At 39.2% G+C, this 17077-nt stretch overlaps 1 long non-coding RNA gene across 1 annotated transcript; it reads left to right on the plus strand.

The window, feature by feature from the left end:
- Positions 1–1681: 1681 nt before the first annotated feature.
- On the plus strand, positions 1682–6075 carry LOC123734132 (uncharacterized). The gene is made up of 3 exons (XR_006764444.1): positions 1682–2116; positions 2522–2578; positions 4445–6075. It is a non-coding gene; the product is annotated as an uncharacterized lncRNA (long non-coding RNA).
- Positions 6076–17077: the final 11002 nt, after the last annotated feature.

Raw genomic sequence — 17077 nt, forward strand, 5'->3', positions numbered from 1 at the left:
AGATTTTAAGATACAACTTAGATGAGAATTGCCCTCATGATGAATTTGAGACTGGGACTGATCCCATTGAAGATGACATGAGCGATGTATAGAGGTCTGCCAGAGGCTGAATATGTTCAAGCCACAGAGATCAACACTGAGCAGCTAATTGAAGGTCTCTAAAACAATATCTGTCTTTTTATTTAGTAAATCAGGAAAGAACACTGCATCCCAGCTACGGTACAGAATAACATTGTTGAGGACCTCAGAACCATTTTGGATGCATTTATGACCCACTACAGTGATCCCCTCAGGTTTCATCTGACAAATAAATATGGTTGAACATGACGATCTCAGGGACTTGCTTAACAACTCTGCAGTATTTGAGGAATGCATTAGATGCATAAGCTCTGAGTGGATGCTGGAGCATTACTGTGTGAAAGAATTGGACATGGTCAGGACAATTGAAGTACCACTGAGCAACAAAGAAGGTTATAAAACAAGGTCATTTCAATACAGCTACATTTCCCCCAGGCTATATGAATATAAAGAGATGAGACAAAACAACCATAATGAATCAGATTACATGGAGAGGGGGACCTGATCCTAGATCATAATGAATCAGATTACATGGAGAGGAGGACCTGATCCTAGATCATAATGAATCAGATTACATGGAGTGGGGGGGACCTGATCCTAGATCATAATGAATCAGATTACAGGGAGAGGAGGGACCTGATCGTAGATCAAAATGAATCAGATTACATGGAGAGGAGGACCTGATCCTAGATCATAATGAATCAGATTACATGGAGAGGGGGACCTGATCCTAGATCATAATGAATCAGATTACAGGGAGAGGAGGGACCTGATCGTAGATCAAAATGAATCAGATTACATGGAGAGGAGGGGACCTGATCCTAGATCATAATGAATCAGATTACATGGAGAGGGGGGACCTGATCCTATATCATAATGAATCAGATTACATGGAGAGGGGGGACCTGATCCTAGATCACAATGAATCAGATTACATGGAGAGGGGGGGACCTGATCCTATATCATAATGAATCAGATTACATGGAGAGGGGGGGACCTGATCCTAGATCACAATGAATCAGATTACATGGAGAGGAGGGACCTGATCCTAGATTATAATGAATCAGATTACATGGAGAGGGGGGGACCTGATCCTAGATCATAATGAATCAGATTACAGGGAGAGGAGGGACCTGATCGTAGATCAAAATGAATCAGATTATATGGAGAGGGGGGACCTGATCCTATATCATAATGAATCAGATTACATGGAGAGGGGGGGACCTGATCCTAGATCACAATGAATCAGATTACATGGAGAGGGGGGACCTGATCCTATATCATAATGAATCAGATTACATGGAGAGGGGGGGACCTGATCCTAGATCACAATGAATCAGATTACATGGAGAGGGGGACCTGATCCTAGATCATAATGAATCAGATTACATGGAGAGGGGGGACCTGATCCTATATCATAATGAATCAGATTACAAGGAGAGGGGGGCCTGATCCTATATCATAATGAATCAGATTAAATGGAGAGGGAGGACCTGATCCTAGATCATAATGAATCAGATTACATGGAGAGGAGGGGGGGGACCTGATCCTAGATCATAATGAATCAGATTACATGGAGAGGGGGGACCTCATCCTGGTTCAGCACTCCTCCTTTGAGACACTGCCTTTATGAATAAGGAATGCTGTTGTAAAGTCTAGTTACAGCAGGTGTTTACTGCCATCTAGTGGAAGATACCAATAAAACACTTTATTATCAGGGTGGGGAGACGGCTGAGTGCAGGATCCATGGTGAGATGACAAAAGAGGAAAACACACTATATGGAGAGAAGTACAAATAAAGTATTTCTGAACAATAAAGGACAGAGTAAGATAATGAATACCTGGAATTACATATTATTACTAGTTAGTAGATCTCTTCTGTCATCATTATTTAACCATACACCAGTGACGTGCGAATTGACGTGTTTCCTCATATGAAAGTGAAAGTAACTGTGGTTACAAAATGTAGCGCACATTTCTCTGCAACATTAGAAGCAGGATAAATGTGTTGATTTGAAGGACAGACGGGCAGACTCTGGTAAGTCTTGGCTACATATAACTATTATAAAGTTAGGTCGTAGTCAGACATTCAATTGACAGAGTAACCTTGAGATATGATTCTTTATCATGCTGACCAACCTGGGCCCGGTTTCTGCGATAGAATTTAGACTTAACGCTGGAAACGCATAAGAAGTGGTAAATGATAATTAACAAAATACAGTGTTGAGTAAACGCTATTTTACAAATAAAAAGGTGTGTAAGTGCGTTTACGTGGGTTTATCCTCCACCACATCCCCGTTGATGTGGTGTGCAGCGTAGAGTGTATAGTCATTTAGTCTCTATAGACCAGGTGGCCAGTTGGTGAGAAACTGTTCAGATGGGGTGGTTTAGACCACTGCACCACCCAGGAGGTGACTGAAAGTAAATATGTGATTTTGTACAGGATCCATTTTGAGATGACAGAGCAGAAAACACTATATGGACAATACTGACAAATAAAGTAAGTATTTATGAACAATAATTCATTCTAAATGACAGAGTATGTGAATGAATACTAGGAATGAGATATTACTAGTTAGTAGAACTGCTACTTGAGCTGAGTTGCTGACAGACAGCAGTTTTCAAAGTGGAAACTAATCAGTAGGTCTACATGTTATCAGTAAAACGTCTGGTAAAGATGGTGGAGGAGCTTTTACATTATATGGTTTTATGTTTATCTCAGGGTTTCTCATCCTTTGGTTCTTATCCAGCACGTACACACCTTACAGGGGAAAAACACAACTAAACCTGATTTCGAGTAAATTATAAGTTTAGCTAAAATAATGTAAGAGAGATGTCTTGAAGAAGGACTATAACATTTTTTAAGCAAGATTCAGAACAATGTCACGTTACTGCTGTCTCATGTAACTGACTGTTAGCCCCACCCTCTGGTTACTGTTGTTATGTGAAGGGTGACTCCTTGACTACAGTTGTAACTGACTGTTAGCTCCACCCTCTGGTTACTGTTGTTATGTGAAGGGTGACTCCTTGACTACAGTTGTAACTGACTGTTAGCTCCACCCTCTGGTTACTGTTGTTATGTGAAGGGTGACTCCTTGACTACAGTTGAAACTGACTGTTAGCCCCACCCTCTGGTTACTGTTGTTATGTGAAGGGTGACACCTTGACTACAGTTGAAACTGACTGTTAGCCCCACCCTCTGGTTACTGTTGTTATGTGAAGGGTGACTCCTTGACTACAGTTGAAACTGACTGTTAGCTCCACCCTCTGGTTACTGTTGTTATGTGAAGGGTGACACCTTGACTGTAGTTGAAACTGACTGTTAGCTCCACCCTCTGGTTACTGTTGTTATATGAAGGGTGACACCTTGACTACAGTTGAAACTGACTGTTAGCCCCACCCTCTGGTTACTGTTGTTATGTGAAGGGTGACACCTTGACTACAGTTGAAACTGACTGTTAGCTCCACCCTCTGGTTACTGTTGTTATATGAAGGGTGACTCCTTGACTACAGTTGAAACTGACTGTTAGCTCCACCCTCTGGTTACTGTTGTTATGTGAAGGGTGACTCCTTGACTACAGTTGAAACTGACTGTTAGCTCCACCCTCTGGTTACTGTTGTTATGTGAAGGGTGACACCTTGACTACAGTTGAAACTGACTGTTAGCTCCACCCTCTGGTTACTGTTGTTATATGAAGGGTGACACCTTGACTACAGTTGAAACTGACTGTTAGCTCCACCCTCTGGTTACTGTTGTTATGTGAAGGGTGACTCCTTGACTACAGTTGAAACTGACTGTTAGCTCCACCCTCTGGTTACTGTTGTTATGTGAAGGGTGACTCCTTGACTACAGTTGAAACTGAATATAAGAAAGTATCTGTACAGGGTCATTTTGAGATGACAGAGCAGCTCATAGTTTAACCTCTAAACTGCAACTCAGTTTCCAAGTAAAGTGAGTATTTCAGGTTAATAATGTAGAATAAAGTAGAGGGAACATTTGGAATCCACTAAACTAGTGTAGGAGTTCTGCTGAGTCATTCCTACCATGTGGTGCCTTTTCTGTCCCCGGGAAATATCAGTTCTTATTTAGTGTAAAATGTGGATTCAAAAAGGCTTTAAATATCAGGTGTCCTTTACCTTATAAACACCAAAATATGGATCCTGAAAGGGAATGTTATGCATTTTAACACTTTTTGTCAGAAGATGTAGGCGTTTTTGTCCCCAGGTGTTATTTATCAACTTCTACAAGAAATATAAGCCATAAAATAACAAAATGTTAAACTGTTTCTTCATTATTTTATAGTCCTAGTTGAAGTCTCTTTCATCAATGACTTTTTTCATGATTATTGTATTTATCTATCCATAGGGGAAGCCTGGGCAACTGAAATGTCTGAGCTTTTTCAACAGTGTAACTATGAACATCTGTACCAAAACCAAATGAAGGGAGACATAGATATGATTAAAAAACAACTGTTGATGCGACATGAAAAAAGATGGGTGGAGGAGATGAATCATAAACCCAAATTGAGAACCTTTTGTTTGATTCAGGGTGAATTGGTGTGTGAGAGATATATTATGTATAACCTACCTAAAAGCAAGAGATCTCTATGTGCACAGGGAAGATCAGGGATATTGTCTCTGTGTATTGAAACAGGTCAGATCAGGGATATTGCCTCTGCGTATTGAAACAGGTCAGATCAGGGATATTGTCTCTGCGTATTGAAACAGTTCAGATCAGGGATATTTCATCTGCGTATTGAAACAGTTCAGATCAGGGATATTGTCTCTGCGTATTGAAACAGTTCAGATCAGGGATATTTCCTCTGAGTATTGAAACAGGTCAGATCAGGGATATTGTCTCTGAGTATTGAAACAGGTCAGATCAGGGATATTGTCTCTGCGTATTGAAACAGGTTATTTCAGGGATATTGTCTCTGTGTATTGAAACAGGTACGATCATGGATATTGCCTCTGAGTATTGAAACAGGTAAGATCAGGGATATTTTCTCTGAGTATTGAAACAGGTAAGATCAGGGATATTTTCTCTGAGTATTGATACAGGTCAGTATTGTGGTGAAATGGAGGAAAGACTATGTAACTATTGTGACCTTAAAGAAATAGAGAATTAAACTGATTTAATCCTCTATTTCCTTTTCTACCATGACATACGCTTGCTCTTATTCCAGAAAGACCACCAGATATACCCTGGCAGTATGTGATGAGTGATGAGGAGAAATTGAAATGTTTTTTTTGTCCATTGTGTATTTCCGTTTGTGGAATATTTAGATAAATCCTGGAATATAAGAAAAATGTTTACCTATAATTAAATTGTAAAAATATTTAGCTTCTGCGTGGTAAATGGTACATGTGTATATAGATTGTGTATAGACTTGTCTCCCATATGACTCTTCTATGTGGTAAATGGTACGTGTATATATAGATTGTGTATAGACTTGTCTCCCATATGAGTCTTCTATGTGGTAAATGGTATGTGTGTATATAGATTGTGTATAGACTTGTCTCCCATATGAGTCTTCTATGTGGTAAATGGTATGTGTATATATAGATTGTGTATAGACTTGTCTCCCATATGAATCTTCTATGTGGTAAATGGTACATGTGTATATAGATTGTGTATAGACTTGTCTCCCATATGAGTCTTCTATGTGGTAAATGGTATGTGTATATATAGATTGTGTATAGACTTGTCTCCCATATGAGTCTTCTATGTGGTAAATGGTATGTGTATATAGATTGTGTATAGACTTGTCTCCCATATGAATCTTCTATGTGGTAAATGGTACATGTGTATATATAGATTGTGTATAGGCTTGTCTCCCATATGAATCTTCTCTTTGTGTCAGACTGGGTTCAAATTCCTTCTGTTTATTTTTTTCTGTATTTATTTATCTGTATATGTTATGTATGTATATATATACAGTATGTATATATGTATGTATGTGTATATATACAGTGTGTATGTATGTATGTGTATATATACAGTGTGTATGTATGTGTATATATACAGTGTGTATGTATGTATGTGTATATATACAGTGTGTATGTATGTATGTATATATATACAGTGTGTATGTATGTATGTGTATATATACAGTGTGTATGTATGTATGTGTATATATACAGTGTGTATGTATGTATGTGTATATATACAGTGTGTATGTATGTGTATATATACAGTGTGTATGTATGTGTATATATACAGTGTGTATGTATGTATGTGTATATATACAGTGTGTATGTATGTATGTGTATATATACAGTGTGTGTATATATGTATATTATTGTTCTGCTCTAGGGATATAATTATTGTTTGCATCACCTTATTTACTATTATGTATTGATTTTTACCTTACGTTGTTTTCATTCTTCATGTGATGCCCAATGCAGAGAGCACTGATGAGGAATGATCATTTAATTACCACAGTGAATTATTGTAATGTTTGTTTATGTGGCAATTAACCCCATAAGGGATGGGTTGCCAGTTGGCGATTTGACACGGAAATAAAATATCATTCATTCATTTGTTCATTCATATTATTTAATTTAAGTTTTTCTGTGTCCCCCTAATATCACTTTCCACCCTGTTAGTTTGTTGTAATTCCTAGAGCAACACGTAGAACACCAGCTTGTTTGTACAAGTCACAGTTTACAATAGAGAGGTATCATAATAGTTTGTTGGCCAAACCGGGATGTCTCATAGTCTGACAAACACCACTCTAGCTCTGACAACTAGATCATAATGAATCAGATTACATGGAGAGGGGGGACCTGATCCTAGATCATAATGAATCAGATTACATGGAGAGGAGGGACCTGATCCTAGATCATAATGAATCAGATTACATGGAGAGTGGGGACCTGATCCTAGATCATAATTAATCAGATTACATGGAGAGGGGGGCCCGATCCTAGATCATAATGAATCAGATTACATGGAGAGGAGGGGACCTGATCCTAGATCATAATGAATCAGATTACATGGAGAAGGGGACCTGATCCTAGATCATAATGAATCAGATTACATGGAGAGGGAGGACCTGATCCTAGATCAGCTCTGAGACACTTCCTTTACGAATTAGGCCCCAGGAGTCACCAGGACCAACTTTAAATTGCTCTGGATAAGAGCGTCTGCTCAATGACTAAAATGTAAAATGAGTCACCAGGACAGGCATTGACAGGACGGTCACAGCCACACGTTCACTGGTGAGGTAGGACACAAGATAACTGATAGATAGGAACAACAGTAATGATACATGGTTAGGTAGGACACAAGATAACTGTTAGATAGGAACAACAGTAATGATACATGGTTAGGTAGGACACAAGATAACTGTTAGATAGGAACAACAGTAATGATACATGGTTAGGTAGGATACAAGATAACTGTTAGATAGGAACAACAGTAGTGATACATGGTTAGGTAGGACACAAGATAACTGTTAGATAGGAACAACAGTAATGATACATGGTTAGGTAGGACACAAGATAACTGTTAGATAGGAACAACAGTAATGATACATGGTTAGGTAGGACACAAGATAACTGTTAGATAGGAACAACAGTAATGATACATGGTTAGGTAGGACACAAGATAAGTGTTAGATAGGAACAACAGTAATGATACATGGTTAGGTAGGACACAAGATAACTGATAGATAGGAACAACAGTAATGATACATGGTTAGGTAGAACACAAGATAACTGTTAGATAGGAACAACAGTAATGATACATGGTGAGGTAGGACACAAGATAACTGTTAGATAGGAACAACAGTAATGATACATGGTTAGGTAGGACACAAGATAACTGTTAGATAGGAACAACAGTAATGATACATGGTTAGGTAGGACACAAGATAACTGTTAGATAGGAACAACAGTAATGATACATGGTTAGGTAGGACACAAGATAACTGTTAGATAGGAACAACAGTAATGATACATGGTTAGGTAGGACACAAGATAACTGTTAGATAGGAACAACAGTAATGATACATGGTTAGGTAGGACACAAGATAACTGTTAGATAGGAACAACAGTAATGATACATGGTTAGGTAGGACACAATATAACTGTTAGATAGGAACAACAGTAATGATACATGGTTAGATAGGACACAAGATAACTGTTAGATAGGAACAACAGTAATGATACATGGTGAGGTAGGACACAATATAACTGTTAGATAGGAACAACAGTAATGATACATGGTTAGGTAGAACACAAGATAACTGTTAGATAGGAACAACAGTAATGATACATGCCCTCAATGTGAAGTGACATTAAACCATAAATACAGAGCACAAGTACAACCCTTTTTATATAAACCTTTTAAGGTAGTAAGAAAATAAACATTGACTTAATATTTCAATAAAGAAGTCTTGAATTACAAATAAATCCCCTGCTAGCAATAGCTAGCGTGACATTACAGTGCACTGATTGACGGTGCTGGTTAATTCGTCATTAACATGGCTAGCTAAGCTAGCAGACACTTGATAAACTTGCAGAAATATGCTTTAAATACACAATAAATATATACATAGTCACATTCACTATTGACTTTGTGATATATGAACCAGTGTTCCAGATACACTATAGTGTTATACAGTTTTAAACAGTTTTTATGTCCAGCAGAAGGAGACGTCCTCTCAGAATATCTCTGACTGAACAGCAGGCAGACCAACTTTCCAAATAGGGGAGAAGCACTCAAAACCCTCTACTTGTTCTTTCAAGGAAAATAATACAGAAATGGTAAGTCTGAAGACCTCTCGTATTAACAACCTTACTACAATGGCAGCAAATATTTTTTTATGAATTCGACAACACATAATGAAAGGAAACGTTATTCATATCACCCCTCTTTCTGAGGTGAATGGTTTCACCCACTACTCTCCCGGAACTGCGGTGTTCTCTGATATCCCGTTCACGAGTATCCCTGTAGCCATAAATAAACAGAATATTCCTCATTTCAATTCAAATGGGTTAAATTAAATAGTAACGTTAACTGAAATCTGGACACTGACTGTAGTCCTATAATCTAATATAATATTAACTGAAATCTGGACACTGACTGTAGTGACTGTAGGCCTATAATCTAATATAATATTAACTGAAATCTGGACACTGACTGTAGGTCTATAATCTAATAAAATATGAACTGAAATCTGGACACTGACTGTAGACCTATAATCTAATATAATATGAACTGAAATCTGGACACTGACTGTAGTGACTGTAGGCCTATAATCTAATATAATATTAACTGAAATCTGGACACTGACTGTAGGTCTATAATCTAATAAAATATGAACTGAAATCTGGATACTGACTGTAGGTCTATAATCTAATATAATATTAACTGCAGAATTATGCATTTCTTGAATTTAAATGAAACAACAAATGATAATTTAGGGGTGGATAAATATTATTTATTTCAGTATCTCTTGAGATAATGTGAATGAGAGTGTAAGGTGTTATCTTTTACAATATGATGCAAGCAGACAGTATTTTCAACCTTATCAGAAACGTGTTTCATCGTTTTCTCAGCTTTTCATTTCCTTAAAACCCTTCAGACTGATGAGATATGGACATTTTGCACAGGACCAGTCTTTCCACTGTTCTGGAGTTATTGCGTTTTCTCCCCGGTCCCTAAACTAAACGTCAATTTTACTAGTGTTAACTAGTAGATAACTAATGCATTCATTCTATCAATGTAAATTATTATTCTGGAGAGCACTACTTTATTTAGTCTATCAATGTAGAACATTATTCTGGAGAGAACTACTTTATTTAGTCTATCAATGTAAAACATTATTCTGGAGAGAACTACTTTATTTAGTCTATCAATGTAAAACATTATTCTGGAGAGAACTACTTTATTTAGTCTTCTGGGGCAACAATTTATGCCAGAAGAGAAGCTGCATGTATCAAACTTTAATTGACAAACAAATGGCCTACGAAATGTTGAAAATGATAAGCAGAAATGTATCTAAATTGTAGTCAGCAGGCTATACAGTCCAGTACAGAGTATCAAACCGCACAGGTAGCCTACTTTTGAATTAGATTTTTTGACAATCAGATGAAAACTTAATATGTGAACAGCCTGAGCAGACAGCAGAAACAACAGTAAATGGGTAAGATGTGTACATGCATCAATTTAAAAACAGAATATTTGAGTACCCCGAATAAAAGCGGGATATTGGTGTGCATGTAAACGTGGTCACTGTTGTTGAAAAGTCTAGTTACAGCAGGTGTTTACTGCCATCTAGTGGAAGATACCAATAAAACACTATTGTCAGGGTGGAACAGATTGTCCATTTGTTATTTTGTAAAGGATCCATTTTGAGATGACAGAGCAGAAAACACTATATGGATATTACTGAAAAATAAAGTAACTATTCTGAACAATAATCTATTCTAAAGGACAGAGTATGTGAATGAATACCTGGAATGAGATATTACTAGTTAGTAGAACTGCTACTTGAGCTGAGTTGCTGATAGACAGCAGTGTTTCAGTATGATATGTTGGATAAATAATAAAGACAGACACAAATGTCAAGTTCAATATCCTTGTTCATGTCCCGACACACGGAGTCCGGGGAGTCGATTACCTATCAACTAGACTCCGTAACAAGCAGTTTTAAAAGTGGAAACTAATTAGTAGCCCTGCATGTTATAAGGTAGGCTATTTAAATTGTCATTATGGAGACACCTATTTTACAACCCTTTTTCCATAAAACATATTTACTCTCTAGAACTGAGTCGCATCAATAAATAAGGTGACAAAACACAGGAAAACTACTTTAGGGGCTCTAGAGATAAGGGGACAAAACACAGGAAAACTACTTTAGGTTCTCTAGAGATAAGGGGACAAAACACAGGAAAACTACTTTAGGTTCTCTAGAGATAAGGGGACAAAACACAGGAAAACTACTTTAGGTTCTCTAGAGATAAGGGGACAAAACACAGGAAAACTACTGTAGTGACTCTAGATATAAGGGGACAAAACACAGGAAAACTACTTTAGGTTCTCTAGAGATAAGTGGACAAAACACAGGAAAACTACTTTAGGTTCTCTAGAGATAAGGGGACAAAACACAGGAAAACTACTTTAGGTTCTCTAGAGATAAGGGGACAAAACACAGGAAAACTACTGTAGTGACTCTAGATATAAGGGGACAAAACACAGGAAAACTACTTTAGGTTCTCTAGAGATAAGGTGACAAAACACAGGAAAACTACTTTAGGTTCTCTAGATATAAGGGGACAAAACACAGGAAAACTACTGTAGTGACTCTAGATATAAGGGGACAAAACACAGGAAAACTACTTTAGGTTCTCTAGAGATAAGGGGACAAAACACAGGAAAACTACTTTAGGTTCTCTAGAGATAAGGGGACAAAACACAGGAAAACTACTTTAGGTTCTCTAGAGATAAGGGGACAAAACACAGGAAAACTACTGTAGTGACTCTAGATATAAGGGGACAAAACACAGGAAAACTACTTTAGGTTCTCTAGAGATAAGGTGACAAAACACAGGAAAACTACTTTAGGTTCTCTAGAGATAAGGGGACAAAACACAGGAAAACTACTTTAGGTTCTCTAGAGATAAGGGGACAAAGCACAGGAAAACTACTTTAGGTTCTCTAGAGATAAGGGGACAAAACACAGGAAAACTACTTTAGGTTCTCTAGAGATAAGGGGACAAAACACAGGAAAACTACTTTAGGTTCTCTAGAGAGCGTTAGATAAATTCCCTTGCAGGTGGTTTAAACTGCGTTATAATGTGACTTTGCTGATGGAAAACCATATCATGAGGAGGTTTCTACTCATGCTCTGTTATTGGGTCTCTGGAGTGGAAATTAGAAATGAAAGTTCTGGAACTCCAACATGTGCTTCTGTTATGAGAAAAACTCCAAAATGAAACTGACATTAAATGTGGAGAATTAAACATCTGTTGAACATCAAGTAGCCTATTAATCTGTATGCCTATCTAGGCTAATGTAGCCTATTAATCTTTATGCCTATCTAGGCTACTGTAGCCTATTAATTGTTATGCCTATCTAGGCTACTGTAGCCTATTAATCTTTATGCCTATCTAGGCTAATGTAGCCTATTAATCTTTATGCCTATCTAGGCTACTGTAGCCTATTAATCGTTATGCCTATCTAGGCTACTGTAGCCTATTAATCTTTATGCCTATCTAGGCTACTGTAGCCTATTCATCTTTATGCCTATCTAGGCTACTGTAGCCTATTAATCTTTATGCCTACCTAGGCTATTGTAGCCTACCATTTAATACTATAAATATGTTGAAATGACAGGAGTCGTTGCAAATCATTTTGTGTCACTTGTGTAGCCTACCTGGAGCTGGTAAATGGATTTAATAAATAGCCTATAACTTCAGTTTATTGTTGTTGTAGCCTTGTGTTATTATGCAACTATTAATGTCCATGTTGAGTTAATTCAGTAGGAAGTTATTGTAACGCTTGGACGTTGTGGGTGTGGAGTCAGGCGCAGTAGGCAGAAAAATGTTTGGTACAATACTATTTAATAAGTACCACAAAAGAGAAAATGCCCAAAAACAACAGGGCGTAACAAAACCCAAAGTCCAAAACACGATCCACTACACAAACACAGTGAAACAAAACATAACAAGCCCACACACAGAACAGGTGGGGAGGCGGGCTTAAATAACACCACTAATTACCTAAATGAACACAGGTGCAACTAATAAAGACATAACCAACAGAAAAACGAAAAGGGGATCGGTGGCAGCTAGTAGCCCGGGGACGACGAACACCGAGCGCCACCCGAACAGGGAGAAGGGCCACCCTCGGTAGGAGTCGTGACAGTTATCAAGTGTGACCATGGTAAGATGTTAGAATGCATTAGATTGAAGGTGACAGTTCTATCTCAATGGCTGATCAGATGTTAGAATGCATTAGATTGAAGGTGACAGTTCTATCTCAATGGCTGATCAGATGTTAGAATGTATTACATTGAAGGTAACAGTTCTATCTCAATGGCTGATCAGATGTTAGAATGTATTAGATTGAAGGTAACAGTTCTGTCTCAATGGCTGATCAGATGTTAGAATGCATTAGATTGAAGGTAACAGTTCTATCTCAATGGCTGATCAGATGTTAGAATGTATTAGATTGAAGGTACCAGTTCTGTCTCAATGGCTGATCAGATGTTAGAATGCATTAGATTGAAGGTAACAGTTCTATCTCAATGGCTGATCAGATGTTAGAATGCATTAGATTGAAGGTAACAGTTCTATCTCAATGGCTGATCAGATGTTAGAATGCATTAGATTGAAGGTAACAGTCAGATTAGGCTACAGGTAATAAAACACTGGCTGTTGTTGACAAGCATCGACCTGTTCAGTTCATTACCATAGTATTAATATTAGATTCATAGACCTGTTCAGTTCATTACCATAGTATTAATATTAGATAGACCTGTTCAGTTCATAACCATAGTATTAATATTAGATAGACCTGTTCAGTTCATTACCATAGTATTAATATTAGATTCATAGACCTGTTCAGTTCATTACCATAGTATTAATATTAGATAGACCTGTTCAGTTCATTACCATAGTATTAATATTAGATAGACCTGTTCAGTTCATTACCATAGTATTAATATTAGATAGACCTCTTCAGTTCATTACCATAGTATTATACTACAGCTACTGAAGGTTAACACATAATTTTTTTTAAACCTTTATTTAACCTGGCAAGTCAGTTAATAACAAATTCTTATTTACAATGATGGCCTACTGGGGAACACAGTGGGTTAACTGCCTTGTTCAGGGGCAGAACGACAGATCTTTACCTTGTCAGCTCTGGGATTCAATCCTGCAACCTAACGGTTACTGCCCCAACGCTCTAACCACTAGGCTACCTGCCGCACCAACACTCTATCCACTAGGCTACCTGCCGCCCCAACACTCTAACCACTAGGCTACCTGCCGCCCCAACAATCTAACCACTAGGCTACCTGCCGCCCCAACGCTCTAACCACTAGGCTACCTGCCGCCCCAACACTCTAACCACTAGGCTACCTGCCGCCCCAACACTCTATCCACTAGGCTACCTGCCGCCCCAACGCTCTAACCACTAGGCTACCTGCCGCCCCAACGCTCTAACCACTAGGCTACCTGCCGCCCCAACGCTCTAACCACTAGGCTACCTGCCGCCCCCAACGCTCTAACCACTAGGCTACCTGCCGCCCCAACGCTCTAACCACTAGGCTACCTGCCGCACCAACACTCTATCCACTAGGCTACCTGCCGCCCCAACACTCTAACCACTAGGCTACCTGCCGCCCCAACGCTCTAACCACTAGGCTACCTGCCGCCCCAACGCTCTAACCACTAGGCTACCTGCCGCACCAACACTCTAACCACTAGGCTACCTGCCGCCCCAACGCTCTAACCACTAGGCTACCTGCCGCCCCAACGCTCTAACCACTAGGCTACCTGCCGCCCCAACGCTCTAACCACTAGGCTACCTGCCGCCCCAACGCTCTAACCACTAGGCTACCTGCCGCACCAACACTCTAACCACTAGGCTACCTGCCGCCCCAACACTCTAACCACTAGGCTACCTGCCGCCCCAACGCTCTAACCACTAGGCTACCTGCCGCCCCAACGCTCTAACCACTAGGCTACCTGCCGCCCCAACGCTCTAACCACTAGGCTACCTGCCGCCCCAACGCTCTAACCACTAGGCTACCTGCCGCACCAACACTCTAACCACTAGGCTACCTGCCGCCCCAACACTCTAACCACTAGGCTACCTGCCGCCCCAACGCTCTAACCACTAGGCTACCTGCCGCCCCAACGCTCTAACCACTAGGCTACCTGCCGCCCCAACGCTCTAACCACTAGGCTACCTGCCGCCCCAACGCTCTAACCACTAGGCTACCTGCCGCACCAACACTCTATCCACTAGGCTACCTGCCGCCCCAACGCTCTAACCACTAGGCTACCTGCCGCCCCAACGCTCTAACCACTAGGCTACCTGCCGCCCCAACGCTCTAACCACTAGGCTACCTGCCGCCCCAACGCTCTAACCACTAGGCTACCTGCCGCCCCAACGCTCTAACCACTAGGCTACCTGCCGCCCCAACGCTCTAACCACTAGGCTACCTGCCGCCCCAATGCTCTAACCACTAGACTACCTGCCGCCACAACGTTCTAACCACTAGGCTACCTGCCACCCCAACGCTCTAACCACTAGACTACCTGCCGCCACAACGTTCTAACCACTAGGCTACCTGCCACCCCAACGCTCTAACCACTAGACTACCTGCCACCCCAAAATAAGATGTAGGCCTATCAGGGGCTATTAGTTAGTTTTCAGGCATTGTGGGAGGGTTTTGAGTAGTCATTGGGCTAGAAAAAGTAATTGCATTAAATCACCTGACTGTTTGGATGTGTCTGTAAACGGTTTTATTTCTAAGAGATAATGAATAAAATAATTAGTTGTCACTGTGTTAACCACAACCAACATGCTGGATCTCTGTTTAGTTGTCACTGTGTTAGCCACAACCAACATGCTGGATCTCTGTTTAGGGGTCACTGTTGACCACAACCAACATGTTGGATCTCTGTTTCTCTGTTTAGGGCTCAGTGCTCTAAAATGAATCTCTCTGGGGAGATAGAGGAGGTGGTCCCTGCCTCTAAAATGAGTCTCTCTGGGGAGAGAAAGGAGGGGGGGCCCGCCTCTAAAATGAGTGTCTCTGGGGGACATGACACCAAAACTAAGAGGTGAGCTGACAATATTGTTTAAGAATGTATGTTCTAAAATGCTTTTTATTCAGAAATGATTGCTAATGGGGACATTCTATAAAACTGTTCTAGATTTTAGATCTGTATGAAAATACGTTTTTTCTAAAACGCTATATATCCACCTAGATATCTATATATCCACCTAGATATCTATATATCCACCTAGATATCTGTATATCCACATAGACATCTATATATCCACCTAGACATCTATATATCCACCTAGATATCTATATATCCACCTAGATATCTATATATCCACCTAGACATCTATATATTCTATATATCCACCTAGACATCTTTATATCCACCTAGATATCTATATATCCACCTAGACATCTATATATCCACCTAGATATCTATATAACCACCTAGATATCTATATATCCACCTAGATATCTATATATCCACCTAGATATCTATATAACCACCTAGATATCTATACATCCACCTAGATATCTATATATCCACCTAGATATCTATATATCCACCTAGATATCTATATATCCACCTAGATATCTATATATCCACCTAGATATCTATATATCCAACTAGATATCTATATATCCACCTAGATATCTATATATCCACCTAGATATCTATATATCCACCTAGATATCTATATATCCACCTAGATTTATATATATCCACCTAGATATCTATATATCCACCTAGATATCTATATATCCACCTAGATATCTATATATACACCTAGATATCTATATATCCACATAGACATCTATATATCCACCTAGACATCGACATATCCACCTAGATATCTATATATCCACCTAGATATCTATATATCCACCTAGATATCTATATATCCATTGTTTATCAGGAGTGGAATGTTGGTATCCAGTATATTTAACTGTGATATGTGGTTGTCCCACCTAGATATCTAAAGATGAATTCACTTGCAGATGCCATGTTAATTTGACCCAGTTTCTCACGTTGGGAAAATAACAGCAAATGTGCATTTGTTGTGGAAATTACCCACTTTAAAAGTCTATATAAAGCCTTGTAGTGGTTTAATCATTTCTTTAAACAATGAGATAATTTACCAACATTTCTGAAAAGTGATTTATAGCGTTTTGTAATGAAACTCTTATGTTTCCCCATCTGAGCTCAGAGTAGATGAGAGATGTTATGTTTGTCTCTGTTCTGTTGA

The sequence above is a fragment of the Salmo salar genome, unplaced genomic scaffold, assembly GCF_905237065.1.
Source record: "Salmo salar unplaced genomic scaffold, Ssal_v3.1, whole genome shotgun sequence".
Classification (NCBI taxonomy): Eukaryota; Metazoa; Chordata; class Actinopteri; order Salmoniformes; family Salmonidae; genus Salmo; species Salmo salar.